Here is a 22,814-nt window from a genome sequence, read left to right as displayed (position 1 = left end):
AGGATTATGTTTAGCAGATACAAGGTAACTCGGTTGAACTATCTCGGGACCTGTATCTGGTGAGTAACTCGGTTGAACTGTCTCGGGACTCACAACTTGGGACTAAGTGTGGCATGAGTAACTCGGTTGAACTATCTCGGGACTATGCCACGTGGTAGCGCTAACTCGGTTGAACTATCTCGGGACCGTACCACTCGGATTAAAATGATTTGATATAATATTAATGGATACAATATGAGTAGGATACGGATAGGAAATAGTATGAATTTAAGATTAGGGTTTCATCGGATCAAATATTATTGTTTGTTTTAATATATGTTTATGCAATTTATATTCATAATATCTTAAGTAAATGCGAACTCATGCAGCGTTGTCTGACCCCCCAACAGTGCTTTCTTTCAGGGGTATAGTATGACAGACTTTTATCATTAAGAAGTCTATTAGTGCAGAACGAAGGAGTCAATCAATAGTGCTGCAGTAGTCAAGTCTTAGTGTGTTGATAGTTTGACAAACGGTTTTATATAATTTACCTAAACTCTGATATGTACGAAAGATTTTAAACTGCGCTTGTATATATGTGAGAGACAGGGCATTGTTTATCAGATATCGCTTTGTAAGACCCTGATTTTTAAAGATCATCTTGTATTGTTTAAAGAAGTTTTGTAAAAACGTTTTGAGAATGTTTCGCGAAAAATTTATAGTGATTTTTAGGCTTGCTACGGGTTTCGGAGCTACCACTCCCATTCCCCAGCGCCGGTCGCGGCTCGAGATTTCGGGTCGTGACAAAGGTGGTATCAAAGTTGGAGTCTTCACAAAAGTTGTTCACAAGAGTACGAAGTTTATGAATGTTCAATTTGTTTCGGAACATAACTGCTCTACGTACTCTGTTTCGAGGCCAAAACAGCAGCCACGATAGGCTGTTTTGGTAGCCCTTAACAGCCAACTGAGGGAGGAAACTTTAGGACTGATATTCGACACCTTCGGGTACTAGTTTCAGTCCGAGGTCTAAAGAAAAGTTTTAGACGACATTCCGAACTATAGGAATATCAAAACAACTGCTGTTTCAAGGTCAGAAACAGAGCACGTATCATCGTCGAAACCCAAAACAAAATTGATATTCATGTTCTCTGTATCATCGCCTACGTTTTTCATTCAGACTCAAACTTAATCCAACATGTTTATCATCCTCAAATCTTGCCTCAAAGATAGACTCTCATTAGGCATAAATTTGAAAATCTTTAACTGATTTTTCACTCAACTTCGAACCTCGATAACTTTTAATTTATCTTAACAACCATGCTACTATTTTTCTTAAAACTCATCTATGTAATGCCATCTATATATCTCATTCACTTTCGGGTTAAGATTACTAAGGTTTGAGGTCTGCTTTTATAGGCGAAGTAGCCTTCGTGGCTTGATTATGTCATTTCCATATTTCTGGCATTTTCAACTCACCATCTATTTCAATCATCTCACCCCTAATTAATCATTTAAATCCTAATCTGACTATTACGACATATTATCCATATATCCCTTATGATATAATGCTCGAGCCTTCTCGAAAATCATCGTTCAAAGTCGTCCGTATTGTGGCCTAAACATAGCATCATGGACTTTTTTGGGGCTGCACTTGTGCAGTCCTCAAGTCAGTTTTAACGATAACTTACTGTTTCACTTTCAAATAAATTACATCAATAACTAGACTCGATCTTTCACTCAAACACGTCTCCCTTGGCTGGTCGGGGACTGCTCAAGCAGTCCCCATCAAGAACCGAACTCTGCTCATGTGAGCAGAGTTCATTCTGCTCGTTGGAGCAGAACTAATTCTGCTCTTCTTTGAGCAGAATTTGTTCTGCTCTTTTGAGCAGAATAACGCTTGTCGGTACTCATTCCGACAAGCTTACGTGACGGGTAATCAATTCCTAAAACATTAATTAACACAACCCTCAAAACCTCACTCAAACCATCAATTAAAAACTGAAATTTCCAACAAAATACCATAGCAGAAAATTTCCAGATTTCAATCTTAATAAACACCGTCAAAAACACAATGAAATCCAAAGTTAAAGATGTTACCTTGTCCGTGTGTGTGTTAGCTCTCCAACCGAGCTTAAATCATCGAAAACGGTTGTCGGATCGTTGAGTTTTCCTTGCCGCCGTGGAGTATGTGCAAGGTTGATGGTGATGGTGTTGATGCTTCGGTGAATTGAAGAAGAAGAAGGCTTGGGGTTTTGATTTTTATTTGGTCTTGATCTTTTAATCATGCTAGAGAAACGTTGAAGAGGTGGAGGTATGATGTGCCCTTTTTCTATTGGTTTTGTGGGAAATAATACCATATAAATGCTTAGATTTGGCACCTCTTCCCACTAAATCCTTAGACTTTCAATTCTTTCAATTGAATCTCAATTCCTTTTATAATTAAACAGATGCTTGACGATTTCATTTATCGTTAAATAATGGACTTCACATTATTTATTTATCCGGGTCCAAATAATTTATATATATCCTTTTCATTTTCCGATAATCAAATTCCGTTTAATTAAAATACTTTCGTCTAAATTTATAAAATTTACTCTTAGCTCCTTAATTTTATTTTACGAATTTTATCGTAAAATTTATTAGCTCGGGAATTACCATTTATTTTATTTTAATTTATTGACTTTCCTTTAGTCCCGCTAAAATCCAATTTATCAATTGATAATCTCCACTTAAGTTATTATTTACAATAACTTTTAATTGACCCGCTTCGATCTAAATTTTTTATTTCTCGAACATTATTCTGATGTCCTTGATTAAATTATCGCACTTATGCCTTGTGGCATCTTACTTGGTCCTTTTAAAAGTACGGGGTATTACATTCTTCCCCCGTTATAAAATTTCGTCCTCGAATTGTCATAATTATAGTAATACTCTTATCCCTCAAGTATTACACTTCTTAATAATTCTTGTTGCTCCTTGTTAAGACTTAAAATGTTTCGCCTTTTTAGCGATTTAAGCCAAACGTTTACAAACGTTACGAAATAAATCCAAGTGTTTCACCTTTTTAGCAATTTAAGCCAAACGTTTACAAACGTTACGAAACAAATCCAAGCGTTTCACATTTTTAGCAATTTAAGCCAAAAATTTACAAACGTTACGAAACAAATGCAAATGTTTCACCTTTTTAGCGAGATAAGCCAAACGTTTACAAACGTTACGAAACAAAACCAAACGTTTAAAACGTTACGAAACAAATTCAAACGTTTCACATTTTTAGCGATTTAAGCCAAACATTTACAAAGGTTACGAAAGAAACTCAAGCGTTTCACCTTTTTAGTAATTGAAATAAAACGTTTACAAACATTACAAAACAAATCCAAGTGTTTCACCTATTTAGCAATTTAAGCCAGACGTTTACAAACGTTACGAAACAAATCCAAGCGTTTCACCTTTTTAGCAATTTAAGCCAAACGTTTACAAACATTACGAACCAAATCCAAACGTTTCCTCTTTTTATTGATTTAAGCCAAACGTTTACAGACGATACGAAATAAATCAAAACATTTCGCCTTTTTAGCGATTTAAGCCAAACATTTACAAAGGTTATGAAACAAATCCAAATGTTTCACCTTTTTAGCAATTTAAACCAAACGTTTACAAAGGTTTCAAAACAAATCCAAGCGTTTCACGTTTTTAGCAATGTAAGCAAAACGTTTATAAATGTTGCGAAACAAATCCAAGCGTTTCACCTTTTTAGCAATTTAAGCCAACCCTTTACAAACGTTACGAAACAAATCCAAACGTTTCACCTTTTTAGCGATTTAAGCCAAATGTTTACAAACGTTACGAAATAAATCCAGATGTTTCACCTTTTTAGCGATTTAAGCCAAACGTTTAGAAACGTTGCAAAACAAATCCAAATGTTGAACCTTTTTAGCGATTTAAGCCAAACGTTTAGAAACGTTGCAAAACAAATCCAAATGTTGAACCTTTTTAGCGATTTAAGCCAAACGTTTAAAAACATTACGAAATAAATCCAAACGTTTCCCCTTTTTAGCGATTTAAGCCAAATGTTTACAAACGCTAATAAACAAATTCAAACGTTTCACCTTTTTAGCGATTTAAGCCAAACATTTACAAACGTTACGAAACAAATCCAAGAGTTTCGCCTTATTAGCGATTTAAGCCAAAGGTTCACAAACGTTACGAAAGAAATCCATATGTTTCGCCTTTTTAGCGATTTAAGCTAAGCGTTTACAAATGCTACGAAATAAATCCAAGCGTTTCACCTTTTTAGCAATTTAAGCCAAACGTTTACAAACGTTACGAAACAAATCCAAGCGTTTCACATTTTTAGCACTTTAAGCCAAAAGTTTACAAACGTAATGAAACAAATCCAAACGTTTCATCTTTTTAGAGAAGTAAGCCAAACGTTTACAAAAGTTACGTAACAAAAGCAAACGTTTAAAACGTTACGAAACAAATTCAAACGTTTCACATTTTTAGCGATTTAAGGCAAACATTTTGCAAACGCTACGAAAGAAAACCAAGCGTTTCACCTTATTAGTAATTTAAACAAAACGATTACAAACATTACCAAACAAATCCAAGTGTTTCACCTATTTAGCAATTTAAGCCAGACGTTTACAAACGTTACAAAACAAATCCAAGCATTTCACCTTTTTAGCAATTTAAGCCAAACGTTTACAAACATTACGAACCAAATCCAAACGTTTCCCCTTTTTATTGATTTAAGCCAAACGTTTACAAACGATTCGAAAGAAATCCAAACGTTTCACCTTTTTAGCGATTTAAGCCAAGCATTTACAAAGGTTATGAAACAAATCCAAATGTTTCACCTTTTTAGCAATTTAAGCCAAACGTTTACAAACGTTTCGAAACAAATCCAAGCGTTTCACGTTTTTAGCAATTTAAGCAAAACGTTTACAAACGTTGTGAAACAAATCAAAGCGTTTTACCTTTTTAGCAATTTAAAAACGTTACGAAACAAATCCAAACGTTTCACCTTTTTAGCGATTTAAGCCAAACGTTTACAAACGTTACGAAATAAATCCAAACGTTTCACCTTTTTAGCGATTTAAGCCAAACGTTTAGAAACGTTACCAAACAAATCCAAACGTTTCACATTTTTAGCGATTTAAGCCAAATGTTTACAAACGCTAATAAAAAAATTCAAACGTTTCACCTTTTTAGCGATTTAAGCCAAACGTTTACAAACGTTACGAAACAAATCCAAGAGTTTCACCATGTTAGCGATATAAGCCAAAAGGTTCACAAACTATACGAAACAAATCCAAATATTTCACCTTTTTAGCGATTTAAGCCAAACGTTTACAAACGTTGCGAAATAAATCCAAGCGTTTCTCCTTTTTAACAATTTAAGCCAAACATTTACAAACGTTATGAAACAAATCCAAGCGTTTCACATTTTTAGCAATTTACGCCAAAAGTTTACAAACGTTACAAAACAAATCCAAACGTTTCACCTTTTTAGCAAGGTAAGGCAAACGTTTACAAACGTTACGAAACAAAACCAAACGTTTAAAATATTGCGAAACAAATTCAAACGTTTCACATTTTTAGCGATTTAAGCCAAACATTTACAAACGCTACGAAAGAAAACCAAGCGTTTCACCTTTTCAGCAATTTAAACAAAACGTTTACAAACATTACCAAACAAATCCAAGTGTTTCACCTATTTAGCAATTTAAGCCAGACGTTTACAAACGTTACGAAACAAATCCAAGCGTTTCACCTTTTTAGCAATTTAAGCCAAACGTTTACAAACATTACGAACCAAATCCAAACGTTTCCTCTTTTTATTGATTTAAGCCAAATGTTTACAGACGATACGAAATAAATCCAAACATTTCGCCTTTTAGGCGATTTAAGCCAAACATTTACAAAGGTTATGAAATAAATCCAAATGTTTCACCTTTTTAGCAATTTAAGCCAAACGTTTACAAAGGTTTCAAAACAAATCCAAGCGTTTCACGTTTTTAGCAATTTAAGCAAAACGTTTATAAATGTTGCGAAACAAATCCAAGCGTTTCAACGTTTTAGCAATTTAAGCCAACCCTTTACAAACGTTACGAAACAAATTCAAACGTTTCACCTTTTTAGCGATTTAAGCCAAACGTTTACAAACGTTACGAAATAAATCCAAACGTTTCATCTTTTTAGCGATTTAAGCCAAACGTTTAGAAACGTTACAAAACAAATCCAGTTGTTGAACCTTTTTAGCGATTTAAGCCAAACGTTTAAAAAATTTACGAAACAAATCCAAACGTTTCCCCTTTTTAGCGAATTAAGGCAACGCTAATAAACAAATTCAAACGTTTCACCTTTTTAGCGATTTAAGCCAAACGTTTACAAACGTTACGAAACAAATCCAAGAGTTTCGCCTTGTTAACGATTTAAGCCAAAGGTTCACAAACGTTACAAAACAAATCCAAATGTTTCGCCTTTTTAGCGATTTAAGCCAAACGGTTACAAACGTCATGAAATAAATCCAGGTGTTTCCCCTTTTTAGCAATTTAAGCCAAACGTTTACAAACGTTACGAAACAAATCCAAGCGTTTCACATTTTTTTAGCAATTTAAGCCAAAAGTTTACAAACGTTACGAAAGAAATCCAAACGTTTCACCTTTTTAGCGAGGTAAGCCAAACGTTTACAAACATTACGAACCAAATCCAAACGTTTCCTCTTTTAATTGATTTAAGCCAAACGTTTACAGACGATACAAAATAAATCCAAACGTTTCCCCTTTTTAGCGATTTAAGCCAAACATTTACAAAGGTTATTAAACAAATCCAAATGTTTCACCTTTTTAGCAATTAAAGCCAAACGTTTACTAACGTTTCGAAACAAATCCAAGCGTTGCACGTTTTTAGCAATTTAAGCAAAACGTTTATAAACGTTGCGAAACAAATCCAAGCGTTTCACCTTTTTAGCAATTTAAGCCAACCCTTTAAAAACGTTACGAAACAAATCAAAACGTTTACCCTTTATAGCGATTTAGGCCAAATGTTTTCAAACATTACGAAATAAATCCAAACGTTTCACATTTTTAGCGATTTAAGCCAAACGTTTAGAAACGTTGCAAAACAAATCCAAATGTTGAATCTTTTTAGCGATTTAAGCTAAACGTTTAAAAACGTTACGAAACAAATCCAAACGTTTCACCTTTTTAGCGATTTAAGCCAAATGTTTACAAACGCTAATAAAAAAATTCAAACGTTTCACCTTTTTAGCGATTTAAGCCAAACGTTACAAACGTTACGAAAAAAATCCAAGAGTTTCGCCTTGTTAGCGATTTAAGCCAAAGGTTCACAAACGTTACGAAACAAATCCAAATGTTTCGCGTTTTTAGCGATTTAGGCCAAACGTTTACAAACATTACAAAATAAATCCAAGCGTTTCACCTTTTTAGCAATTTAAACCAAGCGTTTACAAACGTTACGAAACAAATCCAAGCGTATCACATTTTTAGAAATTTAAGCCACCAGTTTACAAACGTTACGAAACAAATCCAAACGTTTCACCTTTTTAGTGAGGTAAGCCAAACTTTTACAAACGTTACGTAACAAAACCAAACGTTTAAAATGTAACGAAACAAATTCAAACGTATCACATTTTTAGCGATTTAAGGCAAACATTTACAAACGTTACGAAAGAAAACCAAGTGTTTCACCTTTTTAACAATTTAAACAAAACGTTTACAAACATTACCAAACAAATCCAAGTGTTTCACCTATTTAGCAATTTAAGCCAGATGTTTACAAACGTTACGAAACAAATCCAAGCGTTTCACCATTTTAGCAATTTAAGCCAAACGTTTCCTCTTTTTATTGATTTAAGCCAAATGTTTACAGACGATACGAAATAAATCCAAACGTTTCGCCTTTTTAGCGATTTAAGCCAAACATTTACAAAGGTTATGAAACAAATCTAAATGTTTCACCTTTTTAGCAATGTTAGCCAAATGTTTACGAAGGTTTCAAAACAAATCCAAGCGTTTCACGTTTTTAGCAATTTAAGCAAAACTTTTATAAATGTTGCGAAACAAATCCAATCGTTTCAACTTTTTAGCAATTTAAGCCAACCCTTTACAAACGTTACGAAACAAATCCAAACGTTTCACCTTTTTAGCGATTTAAGCCAAACGTTTAAAAAAGTTACGAAACAAATCCAAACGTTTCACCTTTTTAGCGAATTAAGGCAACGCTAATAAACAAATTCAAACATTTCACCTTTTTAGCGATTTAAGCCAAACGTTTACAAACGTTACGAAACAAATCCAAGAGTTTCGCCTAGTTAGCGATTTAAGCCAAAGGTTCACAAACGTTACGAAACAAATCCAAATGTTTCGCCTTTATAGCGATTTAAGCCAAACGGTTACAAACGTTACAAAATAAATCCAGGTGTTTCCCCTTTTTAGCAATTTAATCCAAACGTTTACAAACATTACGAAACAAATCCAAGCGTTTCACATTTTTAGCAGTTTAAGCCAAAAATTTACAAACGTTACGAAACAAATCCAAACGTTTCACCTTTTTAGCGAGGTAAGCCAAACGTTTACTAACATTACGAACCAAATCCAAACGTTTCCTCTTTTAATTGATTTAAGCCAAACGTTTACAGACGATACGAAATAAATACAAACGTTTCACCTTTTTAGCGATAAGCCAAACATTTACAAAGGTTATTAAACAAATCCAAATCTTTCACCTGTTTAGCAATTTAAGCCAAACGTTTCGAAACAAATCCAAGCGTTTCACGTTTTTAGCAATTTAAGCAAAACGTTTATAAACGTTGCGAAACAAATCCAAGCGTTTCACCTTTTTAGCAATTTAAGCCAACCCTTTAAAAACGTTACGAAACAAATCCAAACGTTTACCCTTTTTAGCGATTTAGGCCAAACGTTTACAAACATTACGAAATAAATCCAAACGCTTCACTTTTTTAGCGATTTAAGCCAAACGTTTAGAAACGTTGCAAAACAAATCCAAATGTTGAATTTTTTAGCGATTTAAGCCAAACGTTTAAAAACGTTACGAAACAAATCCAAACGTTTCACCTTTTTAGCGATTTAAGCCAAATGTTTACAAACGCTAATAAACAAATTCAAACGTTTCACCTTTTTAGCGATTTAAGCCAAACGTTACAAACGTTACGAAACAAATCCAAGAGTTTCGCCTTGTTAGCGATTTAAGCCAAAGGTTCACAAACGTTACGAAACAAATCCAAATGTTTCGCCTTTTTAGCGATTTAAGCCAAACGTTTACAAACATAACAAAATAAATCCAAGCGTTTCACCTTTTTGCAATTTAAACCAAGCGTTTACAAACGTTACGAAACAAATCCAAGCGTTTCACATTTTTAGAAATTTAAGCCACCAGTTTACAAACGTTACGAAACAAATCCAAACGTTTCACCTTTTTAGTGAGGTAAGCCAAACGTTTACAAACGTTACGTAACAAAACCAAACGTTTAAAACGTAACGAAACAAATTCAAACGTATCACATTTTTAGCGATTTAAGGCAAACATTTATAAACGTTACGAAAGAAAACCAAGTGTTTCACCTTTTTAGCAATTTAAACAAAATGTTTACAAACATAACCAAACAAATCCAAGTGTTTCACCTATTTAGCAATTTAAGCCAAACGTTTACAAACGTTACAAAACAAATCCAAGCGTTTCACCTTTTTAGCAATTTAAGCCAAACGTTTACAAACATTACGAACCAAATCCAAACGTTTCCCCTTTTAATTGATTTAAGCCAAACGTTTACAAACGCTACGAACCAAATCCAGACGTTTCACCTTTTTAGCGATTTAAGCCAAACGTTTACAAACGCTACGAAAGAAATCCAGACGTTTCACCTTTTTAGCGATTTAAGCCAAACGTTTACAAAGGTTATGAAACAAATCCTAATGTTCACCTTTTTAGCAATTTAAGCAAAACGTTTACAAACATTGTGAAACAAATCCAAGCGTTTCACCTTTTTAGCGATTTAAGCCAACCCTTTACAAACGTTACGAAAAAATCCAAACGGTTCACCTTTTTAGCGATTTAAGCCAAACGTTTACAAATATTACGAAATAAATCCAAACGTTTCACCTTTTTATCGAGTTAAGCCAAACGTTTAGAAACGCTACAAAACAAATCCAAATGTTGAACCTTTTTAGCGATTTAAGCCAAACGTTTAAAAACGTTACGAAACAAATCCAAACGTTTCAGCTTTTTAGCGATTTAAGTCAAATATTTTCAAACGCTAATAAACAAATTCAAACGTTTTACCTTTTTAGCGATTTAAGCCAAACGTTTACAAACGTTACGAAACAAATCCAAGAGTTTCGCCTTGCTAAGGATTTAAGCTAAAGGTTCACAAACGTTACGAAACAAATCCAAATGTTTTGCCTTTTTAGCGATTTAAGCCAAACGTTTACAAACGTTACGGAATAAATCCAAGCGTTTCACCTTTTTAGCAATTTAAGACAAACGTTTACAAACGTTACGAAACAAATCCAAGTTTTTCACATTTTTAGCAATTTAAGCCAAAAGTTTACAAACGTTACGAAACAAATCCAAACGTTTCACCTTTTTAGCGAGATAAGCCAAATGTTTACAAACATTACGAAACAAAACCAAACGTTTAAAACGTTACGAAACAAATTCAAACGTTTCACGTTTTTAGCAATTTAACCAAAACGTTTACAAACATTATGAAACAAATCCAAGCGTTTCACCTTTTTAGCAATTTAAGCCAATCTTTTACAAACGTTACGAAACAAATCCAAGCGTTTCACCTTTTTAACAATTTAAACAAAACGTTTACAAACATTACCAAACAAATCCAAGTGTTTCACCTATTTAGCAATTTAACTCAGACGTTTACAAACGTTACGAAACAAATCCAAGCGTTTCACCTTTTTAGCAATTGGATTTGTTTCATGACATTTGTAAACGATAGGCTTAAATCGCTAAAAAGGTGAAACGTTTGGATTTTTATTCGTAACGTTTTAAACGTTTGGATTTGTTTCGTAACGTTTGTAAACGTTTGCCTTAAATCACTAAAAAGGTGAAACATTTTGTTTTGTTTGATAGCCTTTGTAAAAATTCGGCTTAAATCGCTAAAAAGGTGTAACGTTTAGATTTGTTTCGTAACATTTTGTACGTTTGGCTTAAATCGCTAAAATGTGGAAATGTTTGGATTTTTTTTCGTAACGCTTGGATTTGTTTCGTAACGTTTTAAACGTTTGGCTTAAATCGCTCGGTTTATAAATATTTACGAAACAAATCAAAACGTTTCCCTATTTTAGCGATTGAAGCCGTATTTACAAACGTTACGAAAAAAATCAAAGCATGTCACCTTTTTAGCGATTTAAGCCAAACGTTCCACGTTAGTGTTTTTCGTGTTTGGTGTATCGATTTGCCAAAATTGCATAGTTGGTTACTAACATTGCCAAGTTTCAAAGTTTATGTTGTAATTGAAATTGGGGTGAAATTCGTGTTTAAATTTGCAATTAACCCTTTTATTAAACATTTAAACAAAACGTTTAAAAAGGTGAAAGGCTTGGGTTTGTTTCGTAATGTTTGTAAACGTTTGGCTTAAATCGCTAAAATGGTGAAACATTTGGTTTTGTTTCGTAACATTTGTAAATGTTTGGCTTAAATCATTAAAAAGGTGAAACATTTGGATTGGTCGTAACGTTTTTAAACGTTTGGGTTGTAAACGTTTCCCATTTATAGCGATTTAAGCCAAACGTTTACAAATGTTACTAAATAAATCCAAACGTTTCATTTTTTCAGCGATTTAAAGCAAACGTTTACAAATTTTACGAAACCAAATTACGAAACAATACCAAATGTTTCGCCTTTTTAGCGATTTAAGCCATGTTTAAAATGTTACGAAACAAATCCAAACGTTTGGATTTGTAACATAACGTTTGTAACGTTTGTAAACGTTTTGCTAAAATAGCTAAAAAGCTGTAACGTTTGGATTTGTTTCGTAACGTTTGTAAACATTTGGCTTCAATTTCTAAAAAGGTGAAACGTTTCGATTTGTTTTGTAACGTTTGTAAACGTTTGGCTTAAATTGCTAAAAAAGTGACATGTTTGGTTTTGTTTCGTAACGTTTGTAACCGTTCGGCTTAAATCGCTAAAAATGTGAAACCTTTGTTTTTGTTTCGTTTACAAACGTTACGAAACAAAAGCAAACATTACGAAAGATTTAAAAAATAAGTGAAACAAATCGAAATGTTTGGATTTGTTTCGTAACCTTGGAAACGTTTGGTTTTGTTTCGTAAATTTTTAAACATTTGGCTTAAATCACTAAAAAGGTAAAAATTTGGCTTAAATTGCTAAAAAGGTTAAACGTTTGGATTTGTTTCGCAACGTTTCTAAACGTTTGGCTTAAATCGCTAAAATGGTGAAATGTTTGGATTTGTTTCGCAACGTTTCTAAACGTTTGGCTTAAATCGCTAAAATGGTGAAATGTTTGGATTGGTTTCCTAACGTTTATAAACGTTTGTCTTGGACTTATTTCGTAACGTTTGTAAACGTTTTGCTTAAATCGCTAAGAAGGTGAAACGTTTGGATTCGTTTCGTATCGTTTTAAACGTTTGGATTAAATCGCTAATATAGAGAAACTTTTGGATTTGTTTCGTAACGTTTGCAAACGTTTGGCTTAAATCTCTAAAAAGGGTAAACATTTGGTTTTGTTTCCTAGCGTTTGTAAACGACTTAAATCGCTAAAAATGTGAAACGTTTGGATTTTTTTTGTAACGTTTGTAAACGTTTAGATTTATTTCGTAACGTTTGTAAACGTTTGGCTTCAGTCACTAATAAGGTGAAACGTTTGGATTTGTTTCGTAACGTTTATAAACGTTTGGCTTATATTGCTAAAAAGGTGAAATGCTTGGATTTGTTTCGTAACCTTTGTAAACGTTTGGCTTAAATTGCTATAAAGGTGAAACATTTGGATTTGTTTCGTAACATTTGTAAATGTTTGGCTTATATCGCTAAAATGGGGAAACGTTTGGATTTGTTTCGTAACTTTTGTAAACATTTGGCTTAAATTGCTAAAAAGGTGAAACGTTTGGATTTGTTTCGCAATGTTTCGTACGTTTGGCTTAAATTGCTAAAATGTTGAAACGTTTGGATTTTTTTTCGTAACGCTTGGATTTCTTTCGTAACGTTTTAAACGTTTGGCTTAAATCGCTTGGTTTATAAACGTTAACGAAACAAATCCAAGCGTTTCGCCTTTTTAGCGATTGAAGCCAAACGTTTACAAACGCTACGAAAAAAATCCAGCGGTTAGCGATTTAAGCCGAACTTTCCACGTTAGTGTTTTTCGTGTTTGGTGTATCGATTTGCCAAAAGTGTAAAGTTGGTACTAACATTGCCAAGTTTCAAAGTTTATGTTGTAATTGCAAATTGGGGTGAAGTTCGTGTTTAAATTCGCAATTAACCCTTTAATTAAACATTTAAACCAAACGTTTAAAAAGGTGAAACGTTTCTGTTTGTTTCGTAAGGTTTGTAAACGTTTGGTTTAATTCGCTAAAATGGTGAAACATTTGGTTTTGTTTCGTAACGTTTGTAAATGTTTGGCTTAAATCATTAAAAAGGTGAAACATTTGGATTGGTTTCGTAACCTTTTTAAACGTTTGGGTTGTAAACGTTTCACATTTATTGCGATTTAAGCCAAACGTTTACAAATGTTACGAAATAAATCCAAACGTTTCAAATTTTCCGCGATTTAAGCCAAATGTTTACAAATGTTACGAAATAAAATTACGAAACAAATCCAAATGTTTCACCTTTTTAGCGATTTATGCCATGTTTAAAACGTTTCGAAACAAATCCAAACGTTTGCATAAATTGTTAAAAAGGGGAAACATTTGGATTTGTTTCGTAATGTTTGTAAAAGTTTGGCTTAAATCGCTAAAAAGGTGAAACGTTTGGATTTGTTTCGTAACGTTTGTAAACGTTTAGCTTATATCGCTAAAAATGTGAAACGTTTGTATTTATTACGTAACGTTTTAAACATTTGGCTTAAATCGCTAAAATGGGGAAATATTTGGATTTGTTTCTTAACGTTTTAAACGTTTGGCTTAAATCGCTAAAATGGAAAAACGTATGTATTTGTTTTGTAACGTTTCTATACGTTTGACTTAAATCGCTAAAAAGGTGAAACATTTGGTTTTGTTTCTTAACGTTTTAAATGTTTGGATTTATTTCGTAACATTTGTAAACGTATGGCTTAAATTTCTAAAAAGGTGAAACGCATGGATTTGTTTTACAACGTTTGTAAACGTTTGGCTTAAATAGCTAAAAAGGCGAAACATTTGGATTTGTTTCGTAATGTTTGAAATGTTTGGCTTAAATCACTAAAAGGGGAAACATTTGGTTTTGTTTAGTAACGTTTGTAAATGTTAGGCTTAAATTGCTAAAAAAGTGAAACGCTTGGATTTGTTTCGTAACGTTTGTAAACGTTTGGCTTAAATTTCTAAAACGGTGAAAGGTTTGAATTTGTTTCTTAATGTTTTAAACGTTTAGCTTAGATCGCTAAAAGGGGAAACATTTGGTTTTGTTTAGTAACGTTTGTCAACGTTTGGCTTAAATCCCTAAAAATGTGAAACGTTTAGAGTTGTTTCGTAACGTTTGTAAACGTTTGGCTTAAATTTCTAAAAAGGTAAAACGCTTTGATTTGTTTCGTAACATGTGTAAATGTTTGGTCTTTTATCTTAACATTTGTAAACGTTTGGCTTAAGTCGCTAAAAAGCTGAAACGTTTGGTTTTTTTTCTAACGTTTTATACGTTTGGTTTTGTTTCGCAGCGTTTATAAACATCTAGCTTAAATCGCTAAAAGGTGAAACGTTTGGATTTGCTTCGTAACGTTTGTAATAGTTCGGCCATTTATAAACGTTTGTAAACGTTTGGCTTAAATTGATAAAAAGGTGAAACGTTTGGTTTTGTTTCGTAACGTTTGTAAACGTTCGTCTTAAATCGCTAAAAATATGAAACGCTTTGCTTTAATCGCTAAAAAGGTGAAACGCTTGGATTTGTTTCGTAAAGTTTGTAAACGTTTGGCTTAAATTGCTAAAAAGGTGAAACGTTTGGATTTGTAACATAACGTTTGTAAACGTTTTGCTTAAATCGCTATAAAGGTGAAACGTTGGGATTTTGTTTTGTAACGTTCGTAAACGTTTGGCTTAAATTGCTAAAAAGGGGAAACGTTTTGATTTGTTTTGTAATTTTGTTTGTAACGTTTCTAAACGTTTGGCTTAAATTGCTAAAAAGATTAATTATTTGGATTTGTAACATAACGTTTGTAAACGTTTGGCTTACATCGCTATAAAGGCGAAACGTTTGGATTTGTTTTGTAACGTTTGTAAACGTTTGGCTTAAATTGCTAAAAAGGTGAACGTTTTTTTTTTTTGTTTCGTAACATTTGTAAACGTTTGGCTTAAATTGCTAAAAAGATGAAACATTTGGATTTGTTTCGTAATTTTGTTTGTAATGTTTGTAAACGTTTGGCTAAAATTGCTAAAAAGCTGTAACGTTTGGATTTGTTTCGTAACGTTTGTAAACATTTGGCTTAAATTTCTAAAAACGTGAAAAGTTTCGATTTGTTTTGTAACATTTGTAAATGTTTGGCTTAAATTTCTTAAAAAGTGACATGTTTGGTTTTGTTTCGTAACGTTTGTAAATGTTCGGTTAAATCGATAAAAATGTGAAACCTTTGTTTTTGTTTCGTTTACAAAATGTTACGAAACAAAGCCAAACGTTACGAACGACTTATAAAATAAGTGAAACAAATCAAAACGTTTGGATTTGTTTCGTAACGTTTGAAACGTTTGGTTTGTTTAATAAATTTTTAAACGTTTGGCTTAAAGCACTAAAAAGGTAAAAAAAATTCTTCAATGTTTCGCTTAAATTGCTAAAAAGGTTAAGCGTTTGGATTTGTAACATAACGTTTGTAAACATTTGGCTTAAATCGTTATAAAGGTGAAACATTTGGATTTGTTTTGTAACGTTTGTAAACGTTTAGCTTAAATCGTTAAAATGGTGAAATGTTTGGATTGGTTTCGTAACGTTTGTAAACGTTTTGCTAATATCGTTAAAATGGCGAAACGTTTCGATTGGTATCGTAACGTTTGTAAACGTTTGGTTTTGTTTCCTAGCGTTTGTAAACGACTTAAATTGCTAAAAATGTGAAACGTTTGGATTTGTTTCGTAACGTTTGGAAACGTTTAGATTTTTTTCGTAACGTTTGTAAGCGTTCGGCTTCAATCACTAAAAACGTGAAAAGTTTGGATTTGTTTCGTAACGTTAATAAACGTTTGGCTTATATTGCTAAAAAGGTGAAATGCTTGGATTTGTTTTGTAACCTTTGTAAACGTTTGGCTTAAATCGCTAAAAACGTGAAACGTTTGGATTTGTTTCGTAACGTTTGTAAACGTTTGGCTTCAATCGCTATAAAGGTGAAACATTTGGATTTGTTTCGTAACGTTTGTAAATGTTCGACTTAAATCGCTAAAATGGGGAAACATTTGGACTTGTTTCGTAAATTTTTTAAACGTTTGGCTTAAATTGCTAAAAATGTGAAACGTTTGGATTTGTTTCGTAACATTTGTAAATGTTCGGCTTAAATCGCTAAAAAGGTGAAACGTTTGGATTTGTTTCGTAACGTTTTGTACGTTTGGCTTAAATCGCTAAAATGTGGAAACGTTTGGATTTTTGTTCGCAACGCTTGGATTTGTTTCGTAACATTTTGAACGTTTGGCTTAAATCGCTTGGTTTATAAACGTTTACGAAACAAATCCAAACGTGTCCCCATTTTAGCGGTTGAAGCCAAACGTTTACGAACGTTACGAAAAAAATCTAAGTGTGTCACCTTTTTAGCGATTTAAGCCAAACGTTCCACGTTAGTGTTTTTCGTGTATGGTGTATCGATTTGCCAAAAGTGTAAATTTGGTTACTAACATTGCCAAGTTTCAAAGTTTATGTTGTAATTGCAAATTGGGGTGATGTTCGTGTTTAAATTTGCAATTAACCCTTTAATTAAACCTTTAAACCAAACGTTTAAAAAGGTGAAACGTTTGGTTTAGTTTCGTAACATTTGTAAATGTTTGGCTTAAATCATTAAAAAGGTGAAACATTTGGATTAGTTTCGTAACATTTTTAAACGTTTGGGTTGTAAACGTTTCACATTTATAGCGATTTAAGCCAAATGTTTACAAATGTTACGAAATAAAATTACAAAATAAATCCAAATATATCACCTTTTTAGCGATTTAAGCCATATTTAAAACATTTCGAAACAAATCCAAACGTTTTGCATAAATCGTTAAAAAGGGGAAACGTTTGGATTTGTTTCGTAATGTTTGTAAACGTTTGGCTTAAATCGCTAAAAAGGTGAAACGTTTGGATTTGTTTCGTAACGTTTGTAAACGTTTGGCTTATATCGCTAAAAATGGGAAACGTTTGGATTTATTTCGTAACGTTTTAAACATTTGGCTTAAATCGTTAAAATGGGGAAACATTTGGATTTGTTTCTTAACGTTTTAAACGTTTGGCTTAAATCGCTAAAATGGGGAAACGTGTGTATTTGTTTTGTAACGTTTCTAAACGTTTGACTTAAATCGCTAATAAGGTGGAACGTTTGGTTTTGTTTCGTAAAGTTTTAAACGTTTGGATTTATTTCAGAACGTTTGTAAACGTATGGCTTAAATTTCTAAAAAGGTGAAACGCTTGGATTTGTTTCGCAACGTTTGTAAACGTTTGGCTGAAATCGCTAAAAAGGTGAAACGTTTGGATTTGTTTCGTAATGTTTTAAACGTTTGGCTTAAATCGCTAAAAGGGGAAACATTTGATTTTGTTTAGTAACGTTTGTAAACGTTTGACTTAAATCCCTAAAAATGTGAAACGTTTGGATTTGTTTCGTAACGTATGTAAACGTTAGGCTTAAATTGCTAAAAAGGTGAAACGCTTGGATTTGTTTCGTAACGTTTGTAAACGTTTGGCTTAAATCCCTAAAAAGGTGAAACTTTGAATTTGTTTCCTAATGGTTTAAACGTTTGGCTTAAATCGCTTAAAGGGGAAACATTTGGTTTTTTTTAGTAACGTGTCAACGTTTGGCTTAAATCCCTAAAAATGTGAAACGTTTGGATTTGTTTCGTAACGGTTGTAAACGTTTGGCTTATATTTCTAAATAGGTTAAACGCTTGGATTTGTTTCGTAACGTTTGTAAATGTTTGGTCTTTTATCGTAACGTTTGTAAACGTTTGGCTTAAGTCGCTAAAAAGCTAAAACGTTTGGTTTTTTTCCTAACGTTTTATACGTTTTGTTTTGTTTCGTAACGTTTGTAAAGGTTTAGCTTAAATTGCTAAAAAGGTGAAATGTTTGGATTTGTTTCGTAACATTTGTAATAGTTCGGGCATTATAAACGTTTGTAAACGTTTGGCTTAAATTGATAAAAAGGTGAAACGTCTGGTTTTGTTTCGTAACATTTGTAAACGTTTGTCTTAAATCGCTAAAAATATAAAACGCTTGGCTTTAATCGCTAAAAAGGTGAAACGTTTGGATTTGTTTCGTAACGTTTGTAAACGTTTGCCTTAAATTGCTAAAAAGGTGAAACATTTGGATTTATAACATAACATTTGTAAATGCTTGGCTTAAATCGCAATAAAAGTGAAACGTTTGGATTTTGTTTCGTAATGTTTGTAAACGTTTGGCTTAAATTGCTAAAAAGGGGAAACGTTTTGTTTTGTTTCGTAGCATTTGTAAACGTTTGGCTTAAATTGCTAAAAAGACGAAACATTTGGATTTGTTTGGTAAGTTTGTTTGTTACGTTTCTAAACGTTTAGCTAAAATAGCTAAAAAGGTGTAACGTTTCGATTTGTTTCGTAACGTTTGTAAACATTTGGCTTAAATTTCTAAAAAGGTGAAAACTTTCGATTTGTTTTTTAACATTTTTAAACGTTTAGCTTAAATTGCTAAAAAAGTGACATGTTTGGTTTTGTTTCGTAACGTTTGTAAACGTTCGGCTTAAATCGCTAAAAATGTGAAACCTTTGTTTTTGTTTCATTTACAAAACATTACAAAACAAAACTAAACGTTACGAATGACTTAAAAAATAAGTGAAACAAATCGAAACGTTTGGATTTGTTTCGTAACGTTTGAAACGATTGGTTTTGTTTAGTAAATTTTTAAACGTTTGGCTTAAATCACTAAAAAGGTAAAAATTTGGCTTCAATTTAAACGTTTGGCTTAAATTGATAAAAAGGTTAAACATTTGGATTTGTAACATAACGTTTGTAAACGTTTGGCTTAAATCGCTATAAAGGTGAAACGTTTGGATTTGTTTTGTAACGTTTGTAAACATTGGGCTTAAATTGCTAAAAAGGTGAAACGTTTTGTTTTGTTTCGTAATATTTGTAAACGTTTAGCTAAATTGCTAAAAAGATGAAATATTTGGATTTGTTTCGTAATTTTGTTTGTAACGTTTGTAAACGTTTTGCTAAAATAGCTAAAAACCTGTAATGTTTGTATTTGTTTCGTAACGTTTGTAAATATTTGGCTTAAATTTCTATAAAGGTGAAACATTTCGATTTGTTTTGCAACGTTTGTAAACGTTTGGCTTAAATTGCTAAAAAAGTGACATGTTTGGTTTTGTTTCGTAACGTTTGTAAACGTTCGGCTTAAAACGCTAAAAATGTGAAAACTTTGTTTTTGTTTCGTTTACAAACATTACGAAACTAAACCGAACGTTACGAAAGACTTAAAAAATAAGTGAAACAAATCGAAACGTTTGGATTTGTTTCGTAACGTTGGAAACGTCTGGTTTTGTTTCGTGAATTTTTAAACGTTTGGCTTAAATACTAAAAAAGTAAAAATTTGACTTCAATTTAAACGTTTGGCTTAAATTGCTAATAAGGTTAAACGTTTGGATTTGTTTTGTAACGTTTGCAAATGTTTGCCTTAAATCGCTAAAATTGTGAAATGTTTAGATTAGTTTCGTAACGTATGTAAACGTTTGGCTAATATCGTTAAAATGGTGAAACGTTTGGATTGGTATCGTAACATTTGTAAACGTTTGGATTTGTTTCCTAACGTTTATAAACGTTTGTCTTGGATTTATTTCGTAACGTTTGTAAACGTTTGGCTTAAATCGCTAAGAAGAGGAAACGTTTGGATTCGTTTCGTATCGTTTTAGACGTTTGGATTAAATCGCTAAAATAGAGAAACGTTTGGATTTATTTCGTAACGTTTGCAAACGTTTGGCTTAAATATCTAAAAAGGTGAAGCGTTTGGTTTTGTTTTCTAGCGTTTGTAAACGACTTAAATTGCTAAAAATTTGAAACGTTTGGATTTGTTTCGTAACGTTTGCAAACGTTTAGATTTGTTTCGTAGCGTTTGTAAGCGTTTGGGTTCAATCACTAAAAAGGTGAAAAGTTTGGATTTGTTTCATAACGTTAATAAACGTTTGGCTTAAATTGCTAAAAAGGTTAAACGTTTGGCTTAAATCGCTAAAAAAGTGACACGTTTAGATTTGTTTCGTAACATTTGTAAACGTTCAGATTATGTTGCTAAAAAGGTGAAACGCTTGAATTTGTAAACGTTTGGCTTAAATTGACAAAAAGGGGAAACGTTTGGATTTCTTTCATAACGTTTGTAAATGTTTTCCTTAAATCGCTAAAAAGGTGAAACGTTTGGATTTGTTTCGTAACGTTTGTAAACGTTTGGCTTAAATTGCTAAAAAGAGGAAACGTTTCGATTTGTTTCGTAACGTTTGTAAACGTTTGGCTTCAATCAATAAAAAGGGGAAACGTTTGGATTTGTTTCGTGATGTTTACAAATGTATTGCTTCAATCACTAAAAAGGTGAAACATTTGGATTTGTTTCATAACGTTGGTAAACCATTTGGCTTAAATCGCAAAAAAAGTGAAACGTTTGGTTTTGTTTCGTAATTTTTGTAAACGTTTGGCTTCAATCACTAATAAGTGGAAATGTTTGGTTTTGTTTCGTAACGTGTGTAAACGTTTGGCTTTGATTTGTTTCGTAGCGTTTGTAAACGTTTAGCTTAAATTGCTAAAATGGGGAACCGTTTGGATTTGTTTCGTAACATTTGTAAACGTTTGTTTTAAATCGCTAAAAAGGTGAAAAGTTTGGATTTGTTTCGTAACATTTGTAAACGGTTTGCTTAAATTGCTAAAAAGGTGAAACGTTTGGATTTGTTTCGTAATGTTTGTATGCGTTTGGCTTAAATTGCTAAAAAAAGGGAAACACTTGGATTTGTTTTGTAACGTTTGTAAACGTTTGGCTTAAATCGCTAAAAAGGTGAAACGTTTGGTTTTGTTTCGCAACGTTTGTAAACGTTCGGCTTAAATCGCTAAAAATGTGAAACGTTTTGTTTTGCTTCGTAACCTTTGTTAATGTTTGGCTTAAATCGCTAAAAAGGTGAAACGTTTGGATTTGTTTTGTAACGTTTATAAACGTTTGGTTTTATTTGCTAAAAAGGTGAAACACTTGGATTTGTTTCGTAACGTTTCTAAACGTTTGGCTTTGTTTTGTAACGTTTGTAAACATTTGGATTAAATCACTGAAAAGTTGAAACGTTTGGTTTTGATTCGTAACATTTTAAACGTTTGGATTTGTTTCGTAACGTATTAAATGTTTGGCATAAATCTCTAAAAATGCGAAACACTTGGTTTTGTTTCGTAACGTTTATAAAAGTTTGGCTTAAATCGCTAAAAAGGTTAAACGTTTGAATTTGTTTCGTAACGTTGGTAAACGTTTGGCTTAAATATCAAAAAAGGTGAAACATTTGGATTCATTTCGTAATGTTTGTAAACATTTGGCTTAAATCGCTAAAAAAGTGAAACATTTGGGTTTTTTTGTAATGTTTGTAAAAGTTTTGCTTAAATCGCTAAAAAGGTGAAACGTTTGGATTTGTTTCGTAACGTTTGTAAACGTTTGGCTTATATTGCTAAAAAGGTGAAAAGCTGGGATTTGTTTAGTAACGTTTGTAAACGTTAAGCTTAAATCGATAAAAAGTTGAAACGTTTGGATTTGTTTCGTAACGTTTGTAAATGTTTGGCTTAAATTGCTAAAAAGGTGAAAGGTTTGGTTTTGTTTCGTAAAGTTTTAAACGTTTGACTTAAATCGCTAAAATGGGGAAACATTTGGATTTGTTTCGTAGCATTTGCAAACGTTTGGGTTAAGTCCCTAAAAAGGTGAAACCTGTGGATTTGTTTTGTAGCGTTTGTAAACATTTCGCTTAAATTGCTATAAAGGTGAAACGTTTGGATTTGGTTCGTAATGTTTGTAAACGTTTGGCTTAAATCGCAAAAAAGGAGAAACATTTGGTTTTGTTTTGTAACTTTTGTAAACGTTTGGCTTAAATCGCTAAAAATGTGAAATGTTTGGATTTGTTTCGTAATTATTGTAAATGTTTGGCTTAAATCGCTAAAAAGGTGAAACTTTTGGATTTGTTTCGTAACGTATGTAAATGTTTGGCTTAAATCGCTAAAAAGGTGTAACGTTTGGATTTGTTTTGTAACGTTTGTAAACGTTTGGCTTCAATAGCTACAAAAGGTGGAACGTTTGGATTTGTTTCGTAACGTTTGTAAACGTTTGGTTTAAATTGCTAAATAGGTGAAACACTTAGATTTGTTTCGTAACGTTTGTAAATGTTTGGCTTAAATCGTCAAAAAGGTGAAACGTTCGGTTTTGTTTCGTAACGTTTGTATACGTTCGGATTAAATTGCTTAAAAGGTGAAACGTTTGGATTTGCTTCGTAA

Source organism: Mercurialis annua, linkage group LG3 (assembly GCF_937616625.2).
Source record: "Mercurialis annua linkage group LG3, ddMerAnnu1.2, whole genome shotgun sequence".
Taxonomy (NCBI): domain Eukaryota; kingdom Viridiplantae; phylum Streptophyta; class Magnoliopsida; order Malpighiales; family Euphorbiaceae; genus Mercurialis; species Mercurialis annua.
Note: the sequence above shows the minus strand (reverse complement) of the source record.